Genomic DNA, 23,151 nt, shown 5'->3' on the forward strand with positions numbered 1-23,151 from the left:
TAGTAAGTATCATATTTGATATATTAATTTCAACTTTAGTATTTGTCGTTTTTAATACCGATGTACAAAATATAATTTATTACTTTGAATAGTGTAACTTATTAATGTGTATTGTGTGTCGATGCGTGACTAAACAGGTAATAAGAGAATAATTAAAACACGCGTGTAACTTACGTAGTGTTACGCGTTAAGTTATTTTGAAATTAAAATTTTATTCAACGTTTAAAAGCGAATATTATATAAACTCATTAATACTATAACTTTATCAATAGTAGTAAAGTATGTTTATGTGTATTAAATTATTTTTAAATTCGCGAAACAAACGACTACGCCATTGAAGAACGTTCAATTAATAAGATTAAATCTACATCCTTAAAAGGCTTACCCCAGCATAATATATAGAATAGCTACGTATATATACATATTATTACAAATATAATTATATTTACGTATCAGATACCTTATCGATTATTTACTTGAACGGTCGACCTCGACTGATAAATTTATTAATAACCTTTATCTGTCAGATGTAAAAAGCGGAGTGTTTGATTGAACGCTGAATAAAACTGATTTGTAAGACCTATTTACAGAACTTATTGTGTTAAGGTCCTTTTAAAAACAGCCAGTACATAAAGTAGACAGTTTGACATTTGTATCACAGGTCACATCTGTAACACCTTTGCCGATAAAAAAGAAAAAAAAAAGAATTGTGCTTGTCAATAGACTGCCACGAACGAATTAAAAAAATAATACGGTTCTCAAAGTGCTTAAAAATCTTTTTTTCGTATTGTAACGGTATTATATTTTTGATGATATTCATACTTTTTTTTTTTAATAGAGCCACTAACATTTTAGTCTTAACCTTTGACCTAATGACATATGGAAATATAAAACTGCGGTTAATATTAAATCTAAAGTAAAATTTAATGAATTAAGAATTTCTATAGACGTGTTCATTTATCAACGTTCAACATGTTTAACTAAAATGTTTTCTATATTTTGAAGGAAAAGATGAATTACAACAACAGAATATAATAAAAATATGGTACCTCCAATTTTTTCTCGGTGGTTATACAAATCATTCGTTTACAATGAAAAAACTTACACAACAGATGCAAATTAACAACTTTGACCCAAACATTTCCAAGTAACGTCAACATTTTTTTGCATTGCTTAAAATCGTAGCTTTAATGGTAGTCTGATAAAATTTGACAGTTTTCTGAGTGTCACAAAAAAAATTGAAACTGTTATATGGAAAACGATATTTTTTCTATTATTTAAACATGTGGCTTGTGGAACGTTGGTTTTTGAAAAAAAAAAAAATATATTGGATTTCGTTTAGTTGCTTAACGTTATCTTCAGATAACATATTATAATCTGTATGACGTCAAACTTACGAATATCCTGCTTTGCGAGGTTATATGAACTCACTATTTATTCCTCGAAATATCTCAAAATATGTGCATATTTATAGGAAATATACGTAATATTTTTTGTACAAATGGAACTGAATCACGTATTTACATAAGATTCGTATAGTGAAATTTCTTTGAACTTTTTCAAGGTCCAATTTTAATAAAACATTAATTAATAGAGAATCCCTTCTGTTTTGGCACTACAAAATATAATAATTATTTTTTTAATTATACTTATTTAAAACGGTTGTATAGTTTCTTCCTCGTTTTTTTTTATTCCCTTTTAAAACGAACTTTAATTTCAGCATCATGTCATTGTGCCTTAATTTTTTTTTTGTGAGTTCAACTATTAAATTACACGTTATTTATAAAAAAGTTTACGATGTAAGTAGGAATGATATGTTTGTTTAGATTGGTTTGATAAGATTATTTTTAGAAAAAAAAAAAGAAAGAACATCGTCAAGCAATTCAGCGTAACAGATAATAATTGGTCGTCGTTTGATGTGATGCAGTTTAATTAAAGCCAATTGCTTTATCCCTTTTCGAAGTGCCTTCGACATTTCATTGAACCTAAATGTTAGCGTCTGTACGCCTATATTAAAAAAATACGTGTGTATCTATTATATTTTAGAATTAATATTAATATTATATATCTTTTCATCTCTTTTAGTATCTCCTCTCTATTTTTAAACATATTTTGTTCGTATATATGTCATTCGAAACTCGAATTGTTTCATGCAGTAGGGCCAACGGCATTGACACAAAAAAAAAAACATTATAATTATAAAAAATAATAAATCTACTTCTTACGCAATAGACTTAAAGCAACACTGATACGATATAACCTTATCTTTAAATATATGCTAACAAAATCGCTGAATTTTAAGTCGCTTTAAAGCGCTTACTATCTACAATTACAGGTTGTATGTTTTTCATGATAACATGAAAACGAACAGTCTTTAGTCTTTGTAGTTGATATACGAATTTTTTCAACAAATATAATATATAGAATTACACTACAAACAATTATTGCACGATGTTAACGAATGTTAGTCACATTCATACATTATTGTGAACTTTAGAATTGAACTGTGAACCTATTGATTCATTAGAAATATCATTCAACGGTACATTTTAGCATATCGCTGTCAATTAGTAAACAAAATACATATAAAGCGGATTTAATGTTAATTGTGTAACTAGTTGAGTTAAAAATCTTTCATTATACGCTTGATATATTTCAGATGCCTAAAAGCGCTGTTTGTTTTCTTCGTCTAATCACTCAATTATTGCCAGCAGCTTTACGAAGATGCACAAGCGGCTTCTTACTTCAGTTATTTCGGATTGCCAGCCCATCTAATTAAAATAGTGAGGGAACAAAACTCTCCCTGTGATTAAACTCTCCTGGTCATACTCCCTGTTTAATCACATCCTTCACACATAAACATATATAACAGTCTTATAGTATAAAAAGCATATGTTGACAAATAATTACGTCAAATCTAATCATGATAATTGATTATTTATTGAATGCATTAATTCGACGAAAATGTTTTGATTACGTAACGATGATGTGATAAACACTATAATTAAATTACAAACATATGAGTCTAGTAACGTGCGTTTATTGGATATGTGTGACAAATAGGAACTCGTATTACGCAGTTATACGTTAATGCAAACATTTTTAAACAACATTCGTCTATAATAGTTTTGTCTCTGTTTGAAATACGTTCATATCACTAGTTGGTCCGCACGCTTCACCTGCGTAAAATGATACTGATCCGCCCTGAGTCATTGCTTGATTTTATATAGTCTAATAAATGTATCTCAAAAATAGATTAAAGCAGTTCTTTTTATGTAGGACCAATGGATCTTGGGATAAGTTTCTCGTTCAAATATACATATTCTGTAGATTGTAATTTCCGACTTTAAATTTATACCTTTATTTTATACAAGAATAATTTGCAATCTAAATAAAGTTAGTATCCCAAGTAGTCTTGATGTTCATCATATAAGGATATGTCCAGGCTAAATATGTCAAATTTAATCACTTTGATTTTGATTCGGTTATTTACATTATTATATGAATACTGATACAACTATAAAATGGTACTGGAATAAATTTGAGTGTCTTACTCACCATACAATATAAGCTCCAACGATCAAGACATCCCACGTCTTGCACTTCTGTAACAAGAAATATAATGTGAGTCGACGAATGTATAAAAATATCAAATCAATAAAAAAAATTCAAGGAATCATATGTCCATATGATTCCTTTACCGTTAAAATAGTTTGCAGCTGCACATATTCCCGTAATGTTGGACACAATAAAAAGTACGCCTCAATGATCGTTTTGAAGGTATCCGAATTTTAAATAACAATTATTAGACCCGAGCAGATGTTACGGAGGTATTATTAAAGCAGGTAAAGCTTATGATATATAATGTATAGCATCTTGACATTTGGAATGTTTTTACTACTTTCGACTATTAGCTTATAGCTTCAAACCCCGAGGTATCAATCATGATAAAAGTTACCTAGTTTGTTTGTCAAAAAAATGTCAGTATCTACTCGGAGCATTTTTCGTTTTAGAATAGACACACTGTCAAATGGATCGCCTGATGGTAAGTTATCTCCACTGCGTAGACAATCACACTCATATCAATATTAATCAAACCCCTCATAATCAATGCGCTATCATTATTGGGGTATGAGGTTATGTCTCTTATGCTTGTAATTACACAATCTATGGGTAGTTGGGACTGAAACGACGAGATGGCCCAGTGGTTAGAACGCGTGCATCATAACCGATGATTGCGGGTTCAAACCCATCGAGCTATAAAGGAATAGAGATTGTGTATCTCACATTCGCTGACTAGTCTCTCCTGTTAATGGCCACGTGCCCGAAATTGGTCAGAACGACATCATCATTATAATATAATATTACTATATAAGTTAATAAACAGGTTGTTTATAATAGTTTCAATTTCTATTATAAAAAAGTACCGCAATGTATGTTATAATTTAAATAAGATGCATAAAATTCAATTACATATTTGTTTAATAATATTGTACCTATATTTATTAATTTATAAATTAGATAAATTGATTTGTTGTACATACATAAAACAACTACATTACAAAACTATGTTCCTATCATTCCAATAATGTAAATCTGGTGAATCCTATGGAATTTAAGAATGTTCCATAATGTGTCTTGAGTACTTACAGTTTATAAGTACTTAATGATTTTATCATGAATACTTATAATTCATAAAGTAATCTAGAAATATCGCAGAACATTGAAAGATAAATTACAGTCGTGATCATTTCGGCCTCATTATTGGATCATAGGTTATCGGAGAGATTGCGGAATTCTGCTACATATGTGAAACCAACTCGCGGTGAGCCACGGACTTGATGGCCGACAGATAAACAATAAATTAAATAATTGGGTTTTTTTACATTTTAAACAAAAAGGTTTTATTACTTTTTTATTATGTATAATTACTTTATCGTAATAGAAAACTGTTCTTGTCATGGTTTTCAAACATTTACTATTGCGAAAATAAACACCATTACTCGACTCCGGTTTAAGTTACCGGTTTTTTGAGTGTGGCGTAAATTTGAGCGAGCTAGTATGACGTACTTATTATTCACAGATAACACAAGGTTAGTGGAATTTGTAATGACAAATTCTAACTGATTGAATAACGCATGGCATATTAATCAGTTAGAATATGTTTGTGATAAGTTATCAGATATTTATAATTTATAATCTTGTTTCTGACTACATTCGAAAAAGGTTCTTTTATGAACGATTTTTATCGATGTTTTAATAATTGGCGATCGATTCGCTCCACGATAGCGAACATGCCTTCTTCGACGATATTCGATAGTTTGATTGATTACAGTTTTGTACGTAGACCAAATACATAGTATAGTAATCTTTACGATTTGGTTTGCATATTTTTTTAATAATTGATAACAGTCAATTCTATTGTAATATATTTTAAAATAACTATGATGTTTCGAATTTTCCATCTGAGTATTATGAGATGGTAATTCTACAAATATGTACTTAGGTGGTACAAATTTTATATATATGTAGTTCGAAATTCGAAATTTGAGAACAGATAAGAATTTCCATTTAAAAGAAAATACGTGTACATTTATTTATATTGTGTTTTTATTTTGATCCAATCACTGGGGGGGGGGGGGCGAACGTAGTTTGCGCGTATTGTAACACTATGTCAACATATTGAGTGTTACGATACAATAATTTAGTATACCCTTGCCAATACAGTTTATAACTATTAAGCTTACCTGAGTTCCAAATTTCTACATATATATTCTGACTATAGATAAAATATTCTGACTCTAAGGAAGATCAGTGTTTTAAATTATAATACCGATGTCACACCGTCACTGGTTTTTAAAGACGCTGACTTCACTCTCGTGACATTATTATGCGACAACACTTTATTTAAACTATGAGTTTATTGTATTAACTGATACGAACGTAGTAAGATTATATTTCTGTGTCATTTTCTTGTTTAAGAAATAGCATGTAAACCTCCCACTACGGTGCTAGGACCTCTCTTTTTTATTGAATGAAGTGATGGAGATTTTCCACCACGCTGTTCCTATGTGTGTTAGTGGATGCACATTTTTTATTTGAGATATGCAGATATGCCCTTTGCTTTCCAATGAAACACAAGATTAATTATAATCACAAATTAACCAAATGAGAATTAAGTTTTGCTTGCTCGGTTTTGAACCCGCAAACAGTTATGATTCACATGTTCAAGCCACGTGGCCATCTCATTAACGTTTTCTAATTAGTAATAACTTCTACAATTGATTTGCTACAAAGTTTAACGCTATTTGACCCACGAAGATACTCTTAATTGACTAATCATCTAAATTACCGTCGGAACTAATTGTAAGCTTTTGAAGACCAATATAAAAGTACCAGGAACTGCCGTTACCGCAGAATCTTCTTCTCTTATCCTGGTTATTGCAAGTGAAGATCAAATGTACTTTTTATTTTTGAGACTACTTGAATAAAATTTTAATTTAACGATCCAGTTGAAAGTTGAACTATCTCAGAACATCGCAAACTCAAATCAGAGCAGATTTGAACCAGAAATATTCTATTAAGCTGTATATACTATTAAGTATGCTTAACGGTGAAGACAAACGTAAGGATGAATTCATATTTTGACCCCTCCCAACTCCCCCCTCAATGATGTAATTTTCAAAAATCATTTTTAGTGAGAGTCTGTCTCAAAAGAATTGCTCCTTTGCGACGCAGAGTGCAGACGCTCTATTTTAAATTCTAATAAATCCTGTAATTTCTGAGGTATCGTGATGATTGGTATTTCACTTATATATAAAGACAAATATTATTTCGACATTTACTTGCTGATGCTTTTGTGAATAAAGTATAATCAAATCATGAAAGTATTTGTAACATCTGAGTGCGCGGTAGTTAAAGTAACGGTGCCCATAAACCGCTGCAAATACCGTACGATTAAACCAAAAATGGCTTGAAACTACACCGGTCTTTTATTGCCAATTTCGGACGTATTAGATTATCTTATATATAAATTTAATGCCTCACTTTATAGTATACAGCTTCGCAGGCTTTTAGTCGCATAGTAATCTTTCTTTCTGTCATATGTCATAGCATTGTTTAACAGTTCTCCCTGAAATAATATGGACTTAAAAGCCGAAATTTTTACTTTTCTTCCGTTTTAGATGTTTATAATAACAATTGGTATAATAACAATAACTCTAACTAGATAATTGATATAAAAATTTGTCAAATTTTCGTAACGTATATCATCCATTCGACATATTTTATTCGGATTATACGGTGATATCGTGTGATTAATTTTGAACGTAATTTAAAAAGACTTGCATCTGCCGCGGTTACAGCTGACAGCCTTTGTGACTCCCAATAATACTTGTATGACAATACATTAATTTATTATAATTATGTGAAAACTACGATTAATATAGGTAAAACATAAATAAATTGATAGTTTTTTGGTAGGCGGTTGAGTAAATGTGCCAACTCGTAGTAAATGGTCAAGGTCACGGTCATCACGGCCCATAATCACTGGCACTGTAAGGAAAAATCACCATTCCTATGATCACCAATGCTCTTCAAACCATACTGTTACACTGGATCACTCACTCTTCAAAACGGAACACAACAATACTAAGTACTGCTGTTTGACGGGTGAATATCTGATGGGTATGGACCCAGGTGGACTTGCACAAAGTACTAACACCAAGTTGATTTTTTATTTTTAAGCAGACTTTACACACATAATTTTTTGAAAAAAAAACTCAAAAATAAGTTCTTTCATCACATATCTTTATGTCATCGAGCTCTTATCTTAAATATGAAATCAAAACAGCACTCTCATAACCATAGTGAGTATAGATAATAATCAAGCTTGCCTTGACTAAAGTCATGTAACCTAAAAAGCAATGATGATTCACGCACGAACTTTACTATATGAAAATAAGTTTTTAAAGAATTCGAAGCAACGTAAAACATTCTAAATTTAAATTGGAATTATTACAAAAAAAGTTTAGGAGAAAGGAGGTTTTAATCGATTTTAATGCATATCATAAAATAAAAGAACAATTCTATTTGGTTGAGTGATTACTAATATTATTTACATAACTCATATGTTTGGATGATTCACATAATCACGCCTAAAGACTGGAAAGATTTACTCTGCATTGAATAGGTCATTCGATACTTATTTTATGATCAATGACTAATTTTACAACTATCAAATTAAATTAATTTATAAAAACATCTATCATGAGAACTATCCTGGGTTACTTTTGCCCATACTACAATATATAAAAGAATCTAATTTTAATTCCATCCAACTAATTGTAAACACACAGCATTAAATTTCACTAAAATATCAACGACACGAATAATTAATAGATAAAATAAAGGTATCGTGGGAGACGCGGTTGGAAGGAAGTTTCTTTCAGGTTTCGTGCAATTTATTTAGCATTAGCAGCCCGTAAATGTCCCACTGCTGGAATAAAGGCCTCCTCTCCCTTTGAGGAGAAGGTTTGGAGCATATTCCACCACGCTGCTCCAATGCGGGTTGGCGGAATACACATGTGGCAGAATTTCGTTGAAATTAGACCGAATTCACCGCCGAGCACGAGATGAATTATAAACACAAATTAAGCACATGAAAATTCAGTGGTGCCTGCCTGGGTTTGAACCCGAAATCATCGGTTAAGATGCACGCGTTCTAACCACTGGGCCATCTCGACTCGTGCAATTAATATACTTAATTTAATAAACAACGTTTGAGAATAATTAAATGAAAAGAAATTAAATTGTTATTAAAATTGTAATTACATTAAAATTAAAACAATAAATAAAAATAAAAGCGAATATAAAAGAAGAGCCAGATAAAAATAAAGAGGCAGTAGTGGGCATAACGCGTTTTCCTCGAGCCGCGTAAAAGAACTTCGTGCCAAAAAAAAGGAGTGAGTACCGCGCACATCTGACATAGCTTATCCGACAGTCGAGTTAGTCAACCATTGTACGCAAGTGAAAGTCTAGTCATAGAAGTGGGTGTAAAAGTAAATGGTTTGTACAGAACAGATCATACGACTGTCATTTTTATCTTGTATGAATTATTTCACAGACAATAAACATATATACGAGTACGTCATACAAATAAGCTATTACAAACACTTTAGTGACGAGTCTAAATGAACTAATGAACAAATTATAAGTACATTCTTCTGAAGAGCAGGCCAGAAAGTTATATTTAACTCTTTTCTGATAGGTAAATTAAAAAGGTATATTCAATACAATTAAATTATTTTTTATCCTGTTGGGAAATCATCAAACGCCACACTTTTAATCGAATAATAACGAAGTGCTCTTTGGACTAATAATGCCATCTATAATAATATTTTATAACAATTGATTTCAATCTATTCATTAAAAAAGATAAAACTATTTATAGTGTAAAACATGTGTATCGATTACTATATTAACCAAATTGGCTTAGCCAAATTAACTACTTAGATTAAAGTCAAGGTCAAGATAAACTGCTGGTAACATTAAAATTACTCTCCATATATATATTTATATGAAAACAGTATCGTAAATTACACGAGATTACCGTATTAGGGAAGATTTATTACATTTAAGACAACATAACATTTACGATCTTTTTAAGTTTACATATGACGTTGACAAATAAAGTAATATAACGAATCGCAGTTTACGCAACGTGTAAATTTACTTAATAAAAAGTAAAACTCTAATGACTTTACTGGGTATACAATAGGGATTTTGCATTTGTCATATATGCTTCTAATAAATAGAAATATATAGGAAAAATGCAATCCCCTCAGCTGCGTCATAGTCGAGTAATAAATAATTAATGTTATGTAAATAAACCGTCCGATTCCAAACACGTAATAAAATATTACAACACATCGTTCCGGGAGATTCGAATCTTGCAAATAAGAAACATTTGCGGTTGGTTGTTGGTACGCATTAGTGCGTAAATTGCATGTGAGGAGAAGTAATCTCATCTGTTGATTATTCATTAGAAATATATGTATCTAAATTCAAGATATCGTGGGAAGCACATACGAAACATTTGTGACTGATTTAAAAAAGGAACTTAAATTTTATTAAATAGTTCGTCTTCGTTATATTAATATTTTCAACTTCATTCCATATCTCCAACTCCAAAAAATCCAATATCCCATAAAACAGCACAATTTAAAGGAATAGAGACAAATTTTATGTGTCTCCATGAAAGAAAAAACATTTTCTTTAAATCTATCTACCAAAACACGTAAAGGCATTGGTCATGAGTCTGAACTCTTTCCGACCTTGTCTAATTTGACGCCCCATCGTATCAGAAGAGGGAGGAACTATATTCCTGTGTTCACTATTGAGAATAGCCGTGTTCCTTGCCAAAATCAGGAAGGCCATGTTACTAATTTATCTTATGTAAAAATTGCAATTAATAACCGCTTATTATTAAATAAAAAATAACGACATTCGACGAAGACATTTAGCGGCGAATTATACGAAGTTATCATGTCGGTAATACTAATATTATCTATAATTAATTACCGTCTAATCATTAGCTCCGTTAACGTATTTATAGCATTATAATATTAATGTTTGCAACTGAATGAAAGTTCTTGCTAACCGATAAATATGTTTGCAACAACAAGGTCACGAGGAACTCTCCGTTGACACATTGGACATATTACATAGTTAATATTGCTTCTATGAATTTCCGTTATCACTCGAGAAATATATATCAATACGTGAACATTGAAAATTATGATATATATTATTATAGGGGAATTTTATCAGCAGATATGTGCCATAGATGGTAAAAAAAGTTCGAATTCCGACCACGAGCGTAAATGCATCAACCACACATCGTCACTAAAATATTTAAGATTCGACGCGACAAAAGAAAACTTAAAGAATTTTTAAATAGTTCGTCTAAAAATATTCAGCGAATATTGTTAAAGTAGAATAGCGTGCAAGAGACACCTTTCAAATGCTCGTGGGTGTGATTGATTCATCGTATTTGTAACAAACGCCCTCTACCTACTGACATTGGCGACAATATACATCTCATGTAGTTTAGTTTCCTTGAAAAACGTGATATGCTGACGAAAGGTGTACTGTGTGAATTATCCAAGTAAAAATGTGATATCATTTATGTAAATAGGCGTGGCGCTGATGACTATCCTGTGTTGCGTAACAATATTTAAATAGTGAATCGGAGCAAAATGTTATATATACAACCAGTATCAGTTTAAATTGAATCAAAATATTTGAACGAAATATGGGTTCCGTATCTGAGCAAAAAAGTTAATAGCCATTAAAATTCTTAATGCTGTAACGCGGATTATCTCTAATTAGCTTGAAACGCGCAAACCGAAAAGACTTTTGACAAACACGCGGACAAAAAAAGGTCGTTAGGCCACATTGGACGGAAGAGAGTACAAAGGGCCCTCGGTGTCGGAGGTCTTGTAAATAAAATGTAAAGGAAACGATTTTTTGTAGACGATTTAGAATCGGGCGTCAGCGAGACGGGTTCAGGTAGGAATTTCTAGCGGTTAGTTCACGTTACTTCCATTCGATATTATCTCGGTATTCGTGGTTACATTTAAGTGCAAACGTTGCTATCTCGGAGTCGACTGTTTGCACAAATAAGGACGACCTTACAGCCAGCATACGTGACTGTTATTGTATAAAACATTACCTTTATAAAACGACATTCTATCTCTATATTTAATTTAATATTATCGAAAAAGCTTGTAGCTCTTTAGAGAAGAAGAAAAAATCTAAATAAATGATGTCATTAAATTTTAACCATCAATTCTTAATGGATTTTGGCACCGCTTTACCCTTGATTGGAATCAAACTTTTCAGTCTCCTTACTAACATTCCACGATAAATAGATATTATACTGTGCTGGCACATAAGACGTTTTTTTAATATTTATTAAGCAGGTATTAATCACATTGCGTTTTTGGGAATTAAAATAGGTTTCTAAATGTAAGATAATGTTATGTTTTTTTTCAAAATAAATCTTCGCTCGCCTATTGAGTCGTTACACAAAGTCCATTGCAGTCCTTGTACGATCTTATAATTGCGATCAATTTCTATGCAACTTTAGTTTTTATTCTTATCGTGTTTCTTTTGTATTATTTAAAAGGCAAAAAACAAATGAATCTTCTCAAGTTTTACGAATTCGAATAAAAATATATGTTGTTACGCAGAATTAGATACAACATGATATGAAAAAGTCATTGACACTCTTTTTGATTTGTATCCAGTCAAATTTCTATGAAATATTCGTTTAAAGATTAAAGGAATTCCAACTTAAAGCGAATCCGATTATATTAAAATAAACCGTTATAAAACACGAACAAATTCAAGTTTTTTTAATCAATAGTAATTAATAAATAATATTTTCTTAGATATTAAGATTAGAAACGATTTAGATGAAACCGATGCTTTTTCATTGACATTTAAAGGGAATTAAGGATCTACTTTTTTATAAATTGGCTGACCTTGACACGTCAAATTCAAGCATAGCTGTGAATTGATATATCAACAAAACCACCAGGTCTAAGATATTGAAGGCAAAGGCTTAGCGAATCAGGCCTAAATTTATATTCATAGCCATACATTCATAGCCACATTCATAGCCATAACAGGTGAGGAAATTGAAGAGCAGTCAACGCTTACCTCAAAGCCCTTACCCAGAATACGGCCCACGAATAGCCAATACACAAGTAAGTATTTAATGAGAATATTACCTTAATCTGTCAAGGCGTTCGTCCGGAACACCACACACAGAAACGGCAAGTAAAGTAATAAGTATTTTATTAACTTTCCCATCGCAATGCCATTTACCCACAAAAAATACGTTAAAATCGGTCCGACCGCTTGGGTTCAGTTACACATACGTATTTATAACTATTTATAATGATAAAAATATGATAGGAAAGAAAACATTTACTTTAACAAAATGTAAATCTGATAGAAGCCGAAACAATATTAAATTTATGTAAGCGACGGGTACCTTTGGCACCTTGGATTTGAATACACTTAGATCCAGACGGGTCAAAACCATTCATATTCCACCTCCTAAATATTTATCACGTCAGACGAATAGTAAGTTTCTTTTTTCAATATCCGTTTGTTATGTTCCAACGTTTATTTCAAAATACAGTGGAAGTCAACCATCATTTTTAAGAAATAGGTAAGGTAGTTTTTACGTTTTAAATAATTTTAAACGCATTTGTATTTCGATAAATTTTATTGCAACGCCAGATTAAATTAATTATTTTTCTAAGGAAATAGGTGGACAGGCCAATGTGCTACCAGATGGTAAGTCGTCACCGCCGTCCATAGACATAGGTGCTGTAAATATTAACCATTCCTAACATCGCCAATGCGCCACAACCTTGTAAACTATAATGGAATTTGCGTTATCAATTGTGAGCCTAAGTTATCTTTACGAAGGCTAAATCATTATCAAAAATGAAGATGAGTTTTGAATAACAATTAAACAATTCTTATTTATTATTGACATCATCAGCGTTAGTACACCGAAGTAAGGTCCAGTAGTCAATTAAGACAGTAGTCTTATTTGTTTTAGTATACAATGATGGCAATCACGCACAAATAAAGCAATGCGAATTATTATGATCGATTCAATGCAACCGAGTGTTACGTTTTAATTGAATCGTGAAATGCAATTGATATTCAATGGACACCAGATGTTGTTAATTCTAACGTCGTGTATGATCAACATTGTACATTTAAGAGTTCCACGTTCTAATGCCGTTGAAAAAAATTTATGAAGTTCTTCTGACGTCATTCGGCCAATTGATACTATTTATTATTATAATAAGTTCCATAAGTATATTTTCTTTTTATAATTACATATATGAACTATAGTATTAGGATATCTATTTTTTTTTTTCAATGAAAGAAAAACTTGTGTTTTATACAGCCAGCTAAATTCTAAATCACTGCAATCGCAGTATCCGTACTCACCAACTAAACTTGTTGTCATTACCACTGCCTACGTCGTAACGGCATTCCTTCAATGTACATAAACATATCCTACCATTTGCGGAGACGGGTAATCTAGTCTACATTAATGGCTGTTTTATGGTCTTGGAAGCGAAGAATCGTTGAGAAACCTTAGGTAAAACGAACCATTCGTGTGATGAAGCCAATACGTTTTCGCCGCGGCCCGTTTGACTGCCTAATTAGTTGTGGCAAACATTTTAAGTGCACTTTTTCTCGCATTCGTCTTGTTTAGGGGGAATCTGTTGCTGATGCGGTTTCATTGAGTTTCTTTAATTACCCTTAGTTTCTCTTTTTTATTCACACGCACATTAGCAGATACATCTGGTGGCCCAGTAGCTAGAACGGAGTAAGCTCCAAGTTTTTTCCTAGAAGAGAGGAGAACATTTGCCTTGTTGTGGGAAATTACTTTTTGCTCATATAATATGTGTTTTGGACGATGCAATATGTTATCTGTATTTCTATATAATTAGTATTTTAATTATATATAATTAGTAATTTAGTGAGTTGATGTGCCAGTGATTCAGTGTCTTAGTGTCCTTAAAACCTTTAGTTTCCTCTCAACGATACCCACGGATTGAGACTGTATAGCCATTTTATTGAACCACACGGCAGTCAAATAACGATTCTACAGTAATAAAATACGATAACATTATCTAGTAATATCCGGTTGAAGTGCATTCGGACTATAAAAGGCGTTGAATTTTGCGTTATCGTTTTCTAATACAAGGAAGTGCGGGCTATATAATATATAAGTAATAAATAAGGACAGTAAATTTACTTGTAAAATATCAACGTCGCAAAATCCATTACTGGATGTTTTACAATCTGATCGATTTATTGTTCTTGAACTTCCTGGCGATGGGAAATCGAAACGTGTGGGCGACTGACTATTACTTTGAGATGGTATAAACATTATTTTATTGAAAGGCGATTTATTTGTAATATGATGTTTTTATATCAATCTGAATACTGTGACCGGTACCTAGGGCTATAGCGGTACCTGATTATTATCGTATATCTTACAAACATACAATTTTAAGGGTAAAACTACTAAGGGTATAAACTAAGGTGTCTCCAAAGGTTTGAAGTTATTCCAATAACAGTTAGTAGTTCAGTCTACTTATTCATTCCATTATTGTTGTTAATGACAGTAATAGTATATCACACTGAATAAGCTCACTATTAATTTTATTACTTATTTTTGTATATGGCAATTGTGTTTCTTAAGATCCCTTAAACTACGCAACGGATTTTAATGCGGATTTATCAATAATTCTAGAGGAAGGTTTATATGTATATTGTAGTAGAGAAAAGCCGAAAATGTCAACGTCGGAAGAATATTTATATTTATGTTTGTTCTTTCTATAAGTTATATATATACCCTTATTCCATTGAAGCCAGAACGGGTGATAAGTCAAAAAATAAAATATTGTCTTTTGACTAATTAATCATATATAAGTTTGACAGAAACGTTCTATAATTAAAATGATATCGAGAACCTTTTCCAAGCATTTAATTAAAATGGGCTATCCCTTTACATTCTATTAAATGTAAAATTTAAATAAAATGAGTTATCAGATAGTAAACGCAACCAACATGTTCGATTACAACATTTGGTACAATATTTACATGTAAACAGCCTTTTATACAACCCACGTTATTTCATACAGTTATAAAAAAAAACACATTTACGTATAATAAAGTAACGAACAATACCTATTACATAACGTTCGTTTAATTTCATTTAGTTTAATTAAACCTACATTCATTGTATTTTGACAAATTTAATATCACATTATTATATTTTTAAATATGACTTATTTTATTACATAACATTTAAAACTACAATTATTTATATAAATGTCAATATTATGCTTAACATTGTTGCTATATTTTTTTGTACATTCACAGTATGAAAACACGTTTCATTCGAACTTAGCTTAAGTTAAGTTTAAACCAGAAATAAAAGTTAGTGCCTACATAAAATATTTGTTATTTTTTATTTTGGTGAGGGAAAACTATTTTGTAAGGAGATATTTTTGTTTCCATTTCAAAATGACATAATGACTACTTTAAGTAACTATTATTAACGAACCGGCTGGGTACTTATGTACTTTTATTTGTCTTATATTTATTTTTAACTGTACATCGTATATTTTTTTTCTGATGTCTTACTAAGATTTTATAGATATAAATAAGTATATGAATTGAAGGTAGAATAAAATAATTGATCTAATAATAATATAAAATAAAATAATATTTCGTCATCAAAATCGTCGTTATTTTAAGTATTTGGATTTTGTAATTTACGCTTCAAATATTTTTTTCTCAGTATTCATAACTGCATTTTATATAAGCAATTTTACGTAAAGTTTAACGTAAGATATAGACGGAATAAACTCATTGCATTAACTCTTAATAGTTAACTATAAATGAACGCTGCCTTTTAAGCAACAATTTATTTACATTTTTACTTGCCACTAAAGTTTGTACATTGTAGTTTGACCAAGATACAGTTCTGTCATATAATTTTATATAACAATGAAGTACGTAAGTTCAATGAACTATAATGCCTTATGTTACTTGTAACCAGTATTAGTAAAACCATGGTTTAATGGAAACGGATTTTCCCTTTTTTATGTAATAATTAATTAAAGAATTAGTAATATTATTATTTACCCCTCCTTTTAAGCTTATCACTTGTGTTAGGAGTGGGGACTACAATAGCCCAAGGGGTCAGGATCGATCCTGCGACTTTTTACGCTAGGCGGCTCGTAAACCGTTGCGCTATTGACGCTTTAGTAAAGAAACCATCTCCTATACATTTTAATATTCAAAAAGCTCACATTAACAACAATAATATATAACATACAATGTCCTACGCGACAATAAAATAAAATATACGTGTGTCACTGATAGCCATAAATACCAAAAAACCTTTTTAAACATTGACAAGGGCGCAACCCTTCCATAGACGTAACCATAAATAAAGATAAAAATAAAACTCCATCAAATACAACGCCTTAAGTTATCTATTACCAAGTTCCTTGTTAAAAATGACAGAATTTTAATTGAATTTGCCCGCATTCCAACATAGCATCCTGTTTTGCCAATTCAAGTTATAAGTGGAACCAAATTATCCATTCTATGTAAGAGAAAGATAACAGTGTTAGGGGCCCTGGTTTATGCCGATTAAAGGAATATCTGTACATAAAAATGCATAATAATTAGTTCTACCATAGATAACGAGGTAACTATTGACTTATTAAATTATAATACTTATCGCAGTGTATTTAATATTAGTTTGTATCAATTGAACTATTTTTAGATTTTGGGTTGATTTTTTTTATATATATTTTTATTACAACAGGAATTAAAATCAAAATATACTTTATTCAAGTAGGCTTTTACAAGCACTTTTGAATCGACATTTTGCAAAACTATACTAAGTGCATCTACCACCGGTTCGGAATGTAGATTCTACTATATTTACATATATATATAGTAGAGCGTCTTTAGCGCGACACGAATCGTCAATGTATTATATTGGTATTACCACAATTATTTGTCTCGTTGCGACGCCAAGAACGACAACGAACTGTAGAATTATTCCGTGCGATCGGGAAATATCGGAAAGAGATATACGTCATCAACTTTATAACTATAACATACATACATACAAAAAAGCGTATCCCATTTAGTTTAACATTTTACGTGTGAGATACTGAGTGATTTATTGTAGAGAAGCGTAATCTTTTGATTCAAAGTTTAAGAAGGATTGAGGCATTGCATTTTGTAATAAAATTGTACTGTAAGTATATATATATTTCAGGTCATTTATGAAACCATACGGCAAAGTATTGATATAAATAGTTCCTTCAATATCATAGTCAATAACAAATAAATAATTTGTTTTTATTTATAAGCGACATGACGCAGACCGATAAACCACCTGTAGAAAAGTTATCACAATCGTAACTAGCTTATGCCAATTAAATATAATTACAACGATTTCACCTTATATTAAAACGTACTGCTTTTTGGCATTAGTATTGAAAACTATATATAGTTATAAATAAATGGATAAAAGATTATTCCGAGAATGTTTATCGATTGAAATTTATTCTATTAATAATAAAAATTCAATATTAAAATTATAAGAACATAAATATACTCAAAGGTTAATATCTATTATTTATTTGCAACGGAAATACAAAAAAAAAAACTATGCATTGCTAGCAATTAATGTAATAAATTAAACCTTAAGTACATTTTTATAATTTTAAAAACATTTCATTTGAGACTAATTTCAATAAGAGCAACCGAGATAGATTTAATGATACGTGATATTTTTTAGACTAAAATTTAATGAAATATACTATTATTCATTTGTAATAGTGGTAATCTGAAAGTATCTCTGTCTGTCAAACACGATTGTTACTCATCACGATTCTGTAGTTACTAATCGTAATGAAATTTGATATTAAGATATAAACGTATAAATTATGGGTTCTTAGTTGCTGCCGGTTTATAAACTAGTAAAGAACTAAAATAAGAATAAGTTTATTAAAAACATAATATATTCCAGATTTTTTTAATTCAATCTCATCACTAACCTAAGTAATTAAAAAAAAAGTACATATAAAATCTATCTTACAATTTAAATAAAAAAGTAATAAAAGCTACAGACAGTTTTCATTATTTTTACTCTGTATTTCATTAAACTATATTGTTAAAGTTATCGTAATCATTCAATCCCGATAAGTTATCTGTGGAGTATTAGTGGCGGCGATATTTTTTTAGTACCTACATAGTTATAACGTAACTATTACTATAATAATTTGCTATCGACCTAATTCGGTGTACCTTATAAATTATTGATCGCTTGTAATGTATAATATAATTATTTTAAATTTAGAATGAGCATTTTCATTTGTTTACTTAACAGGGCATATTTTTATGTAGTTTTTTTTATGCCTATAGAGCGCCATATTGAATTTATGATGATGTTACAAAGAATACTCCCGGACGCTTCTTACAAGTATCGTCACTTTTCAATAATGATGGTAAATTTAGAAAAATCATACACACATACAAAGACCGGTGAAATTATAACCACCCGTAGATTTCACGTTATTAAAAAAATATTTATAAGCGCCTATTAGAAAGTGAAGTATGTTTTGATTTTGATGAAAAGATTAAATATACATGTATGATGACGAAATTCTCAGTAATAATATAACACGTATAAGGGGTATTGTTCAACAATAGGTCGAGAAGTTACGAGTTGAATGCACAATTATAAGGACTTTAGTCAGTTATTCAATAATCAACGAAGATACAGGGTAACTATAGCGTGTTAGAATCGTGTACATAACTGTTTTAATATTTAATCTTTTACAATTATTCACAATTATAATTAATTAAGATTATAATGCATAAATTAATTGTAAAATAATATAAATGTGTATATTCACTTTGAATTTGAATTTGGAGTCAGATGACAAAGAGTCACGAGATATTTATTTGAGCGGGGTCGTATCGGTTTGTACCACCCGCTAAAATTCAATTGCTCTGTATTGCTGCATTCCGATATCAATGGCAAGTGAGCCAGTGTAAATAAAGACAAGAGTATAACATCTGAGATCTCTTATTTGGGGGCAAATTATCGGCGTATTGAATGATTAATCTTTCTTATATCGCCAATTTGTGTGTTGCCTTCTATCTTGAATATGTGTTGTCAAGCGTAGAATTTATTTTCATTTCTTTAAGAATCATATCAATGACTTTCTTTTTTATTTTTATTACTCATAACATTTATTTAACTACATAAAAATAATGGTATTTATTTTAAAAAAATACGAATTTAAATTAAACAATATTAGGCACTGTTTAGTAACTATACGTTAGTTTGGCTACTACGACGATTTTTATAATCGTTGACAGGCATACAATAAGACAGAGAATGAATGTGTGGTCCGGAACCGAAAAACGAAAGAAAAGACCTGAATATTTAAACACACCTCTCTCAATCTATTACCAAACAATGGGATGTATTTGTTCTATGCGACGGACACGCGGTGCATTTGGTCTCATTTAGCATAGTCGTATGGTAATATTGTTTATTGTTACTGTGACACAATAGACAATTACAATGGCTTCTGGCGCTGCTCAATCAGCTCATAATGGCCTCTGACCTATTTGCTACACACCTAGTCAAGTGACCTGATTATACACCTCGGTTAATGTGTATGCGTATAAGTTTATAGTTAATTCCTTAGTTGTTTATAAAGTGTCTTATTTTGGATTTCCTTGTATAAATTATTTATGAACCTTTTAGCTTTTTTTAAAGAAAACAAATGAAGATTTATATTGATTATTTTTAAGGTTAATAAAGATAATTTATGACACTATAAAAGAAACCTCAAGCTACGATCTTCATAGGTGTAAATATTCTGCATCAGACAAACCGAAACCTATGTAAATGTATATATTTATAATGTATATGTATATTATATTGTTATATAATTATATATTTATGGAATATTTATTTATGTATCGTATATATACATATATATATATATATTGTATCTATTTTTTTTATGTATTAAATAATTTGTACACCCCTACCATCCTATCTCTCTCCTCTACCAAAGGTTGCCTGGAAGAGATCGCTGTTTTAGCGATAAGGCCGCCTATTGTACATTTTTCTTTTCTTTGTTTTTGTTGTACTCCTATTATTTTTGTCTATATTGGTGTACAATAAAGAGTATATAAATAAATAAATAAATAAACCGAATGGCCACCTCGAATCATTAGGAACGTCACTTAAGAAATCGAGTCGTCAATTAATAAAATTAATTGTATTTTAAATTACAATTCAAACGAGAGAACATTTGCGAGCCCGTATGTAAAAATTGACAACATCTGAGCTCTAGCGCTTTTGCTAATTAGCGTGGATGTTCGCATCAGATAAGACTACGTTAAGAGAAAGCAGCTGAAAGCTAGAACCGCAATGACCCGAGGTTGATATGATTGTAACCTAAAACTTCCTTGTTATAAGACAATATATTGGTTGCGTGATTGCATACATATTCACTCATTGCAACGTGGATATTACGTAAAGTGTGTGAAATAAATATTATGACAGTTCTTTTCACGGAGCATTAAATCAGATGTCTTGTCAAATGCCTTTTGAAATTCGTTAATTTAGCTATATTAAAAAAAAAAAAAACCTTTTGAATGTTACAAGTACTATTTTAATAAATATTCTAATATTTTTTTTAAATTATAATATGACTGTAGAGGTTAAAAGAAAAATTACTACCGTACAAATCATGACCGCAAATGGTAGCGAGATGCCAGCAGCATTTCACCGTTGAATCAAAAATGATTTATTAGGATCGATATTCAAATTGAACATTTAAAATAATGATATGTAGACTCGATGCACTTATTAAAAAAAAAGAGATCAAACTAGTCGTTATATTTCTTCAAGCATATTAAGATAAGATCATTTTAAAACGTCAGTATAAAATGCTTTTGTAAATTGCATACACAACGATATTCATCGGGAAAGGCCCAATAGCACACTTTTTTTGCACGCGCAAAACTTGATACAGTTCAACGTGCTAATTATTAACTGACTTTCACTTCGAATGATAAAAGAGCGTGTTTAAAATCTCTGCATTTTTCAGCTTCGTTTCATACTCTTTTCAATTCTGAGACGTGAGACTAAAGTTATTCAAAAGGCAGGCTTACATTTAGTTTCGTTCTGAAGCAAAAAAGTCTGCCATTCATATATATATTTAATGTTTTATCATCTATTACAGTTTCCTTGCATTATTACATAATAAATGCAAATTTCAATGTAAATATATTGTAATCTTATAAACAGTATAAATATTATGTAATGTTGTCGTTGCTAAGTCACGAAAAAACATCTGCTCTTTATTGTATTATAAATTTAATTTAATATCACCCGAGCAATATTCTATTCCTAGATTTGCATAATATTTTTATCGTTGACATTTTAAAGTGTTCCACGATATATACAGGATGTCAAAAAAAACAATCCGATGCTCGTTAACGTGTTTTTGGATATGAATTAATATTATTTTACATTAATGGGAATTAAGCATGTCTTTTCCTAGATTGATCATCCTGTTTTAACGATCGATATTTATTACAGATCATTTGTATTTTAAATATTCTTTATTTTATTTTTAAAACCAAACATTATATAAATGTGTGTAACTAATTGGTGTAATTAAACATTAATACTAATGTATTACATATAAATTACTACATATTAGAACTATTGGAACGATTTCTTCAAATTCTTTAATTTTTCAATTTATTAAAATATTTATAAAAAATTACATGTATATAATAAAGTTTGTTTTTGCTTTAAACTGCTCAAGACTACCGTTTCTGAGGTCCTGGATTAAAATTTTGAGACAGCGGGCGCGCTAAATTATTTGTAAAGAAATTATTTTCAATGGCAGCCTGGAGTCAGGAAATTATACTCCCGCCTCAGAAATAGAAGCCCTCCGTCCTAGGCCTGATTTTCTCTGATCTAACAAATTATATGCCTCATCTGATTATGAGAATGCATCTGTATTTGACATGCGCAGTTGGCATGCCATTGAAATTGATAAAAGGAAATCTTATAAGAAATACAGTACAATACAAAATACACTTGAAAATAAATATTTTAGTAAAATCCTTGAAACGCCCGGATCCAATATACGTTCCGATTAAATAACGCCTGACGTTCATGTAATATATTTATTATTATCAAACGTATGTAAGCGAATGCATTGAATGTTTACTGAGCATAAATTTACTATTGTTAATGTTTTGTTTAAATAGTACTATCTAACTCTCACGCGCCAGTTTCTGTATGTATTCGTTATCAACTTGTGTGTACTGAACCACATCTGTGTAATATTGCACGTTTTATTCGATTCTAGATTTAGTCCGTGAGTTTTTTAGCTATGAGATTTTTTTTATCCATAACGATCTTTATATTAAAATATAATAGCTTAGTTATTCATTAAATAAGGT

At 30.5% G+C, this 23,151-nt stretch overlaps 1 protein-coding gene across 1 annotated transcript in view; it reads right to left on the reverse strand.

The window, feature by feature from the left end:
• LOC125063941 (protein windpipe) overlaps positions 1–23,151 on the reverse strand; it is a 45,173-nt gene that overhangs the window by 17,654 nt on the left and 4,368 nt on the right. The window contains exon 2 of the mRNA XM_047670672.1: positions 3,559–3,605. The gene's annotated coding sequence lies outside the window, so the exon portion shown is untranslated. The remainder of the gene's footprint in view (positions 1–3,558; positions 3,606–23,151) is intronic.

Source organism: Vanessa atalanta, chromosome 1 (assembly GCF_905147765.1).
Source record: "Vanessa atalanta chromosome 1, ilVanAtal1.2, whole genome shotgun sequence".
Taxonomy (NCBI): Eukaryota; Metazoa; Arthropoda; class Insecta; order Lepidoptera; family Nymphalidae; genus Vanessa; species Vanessa atalanta.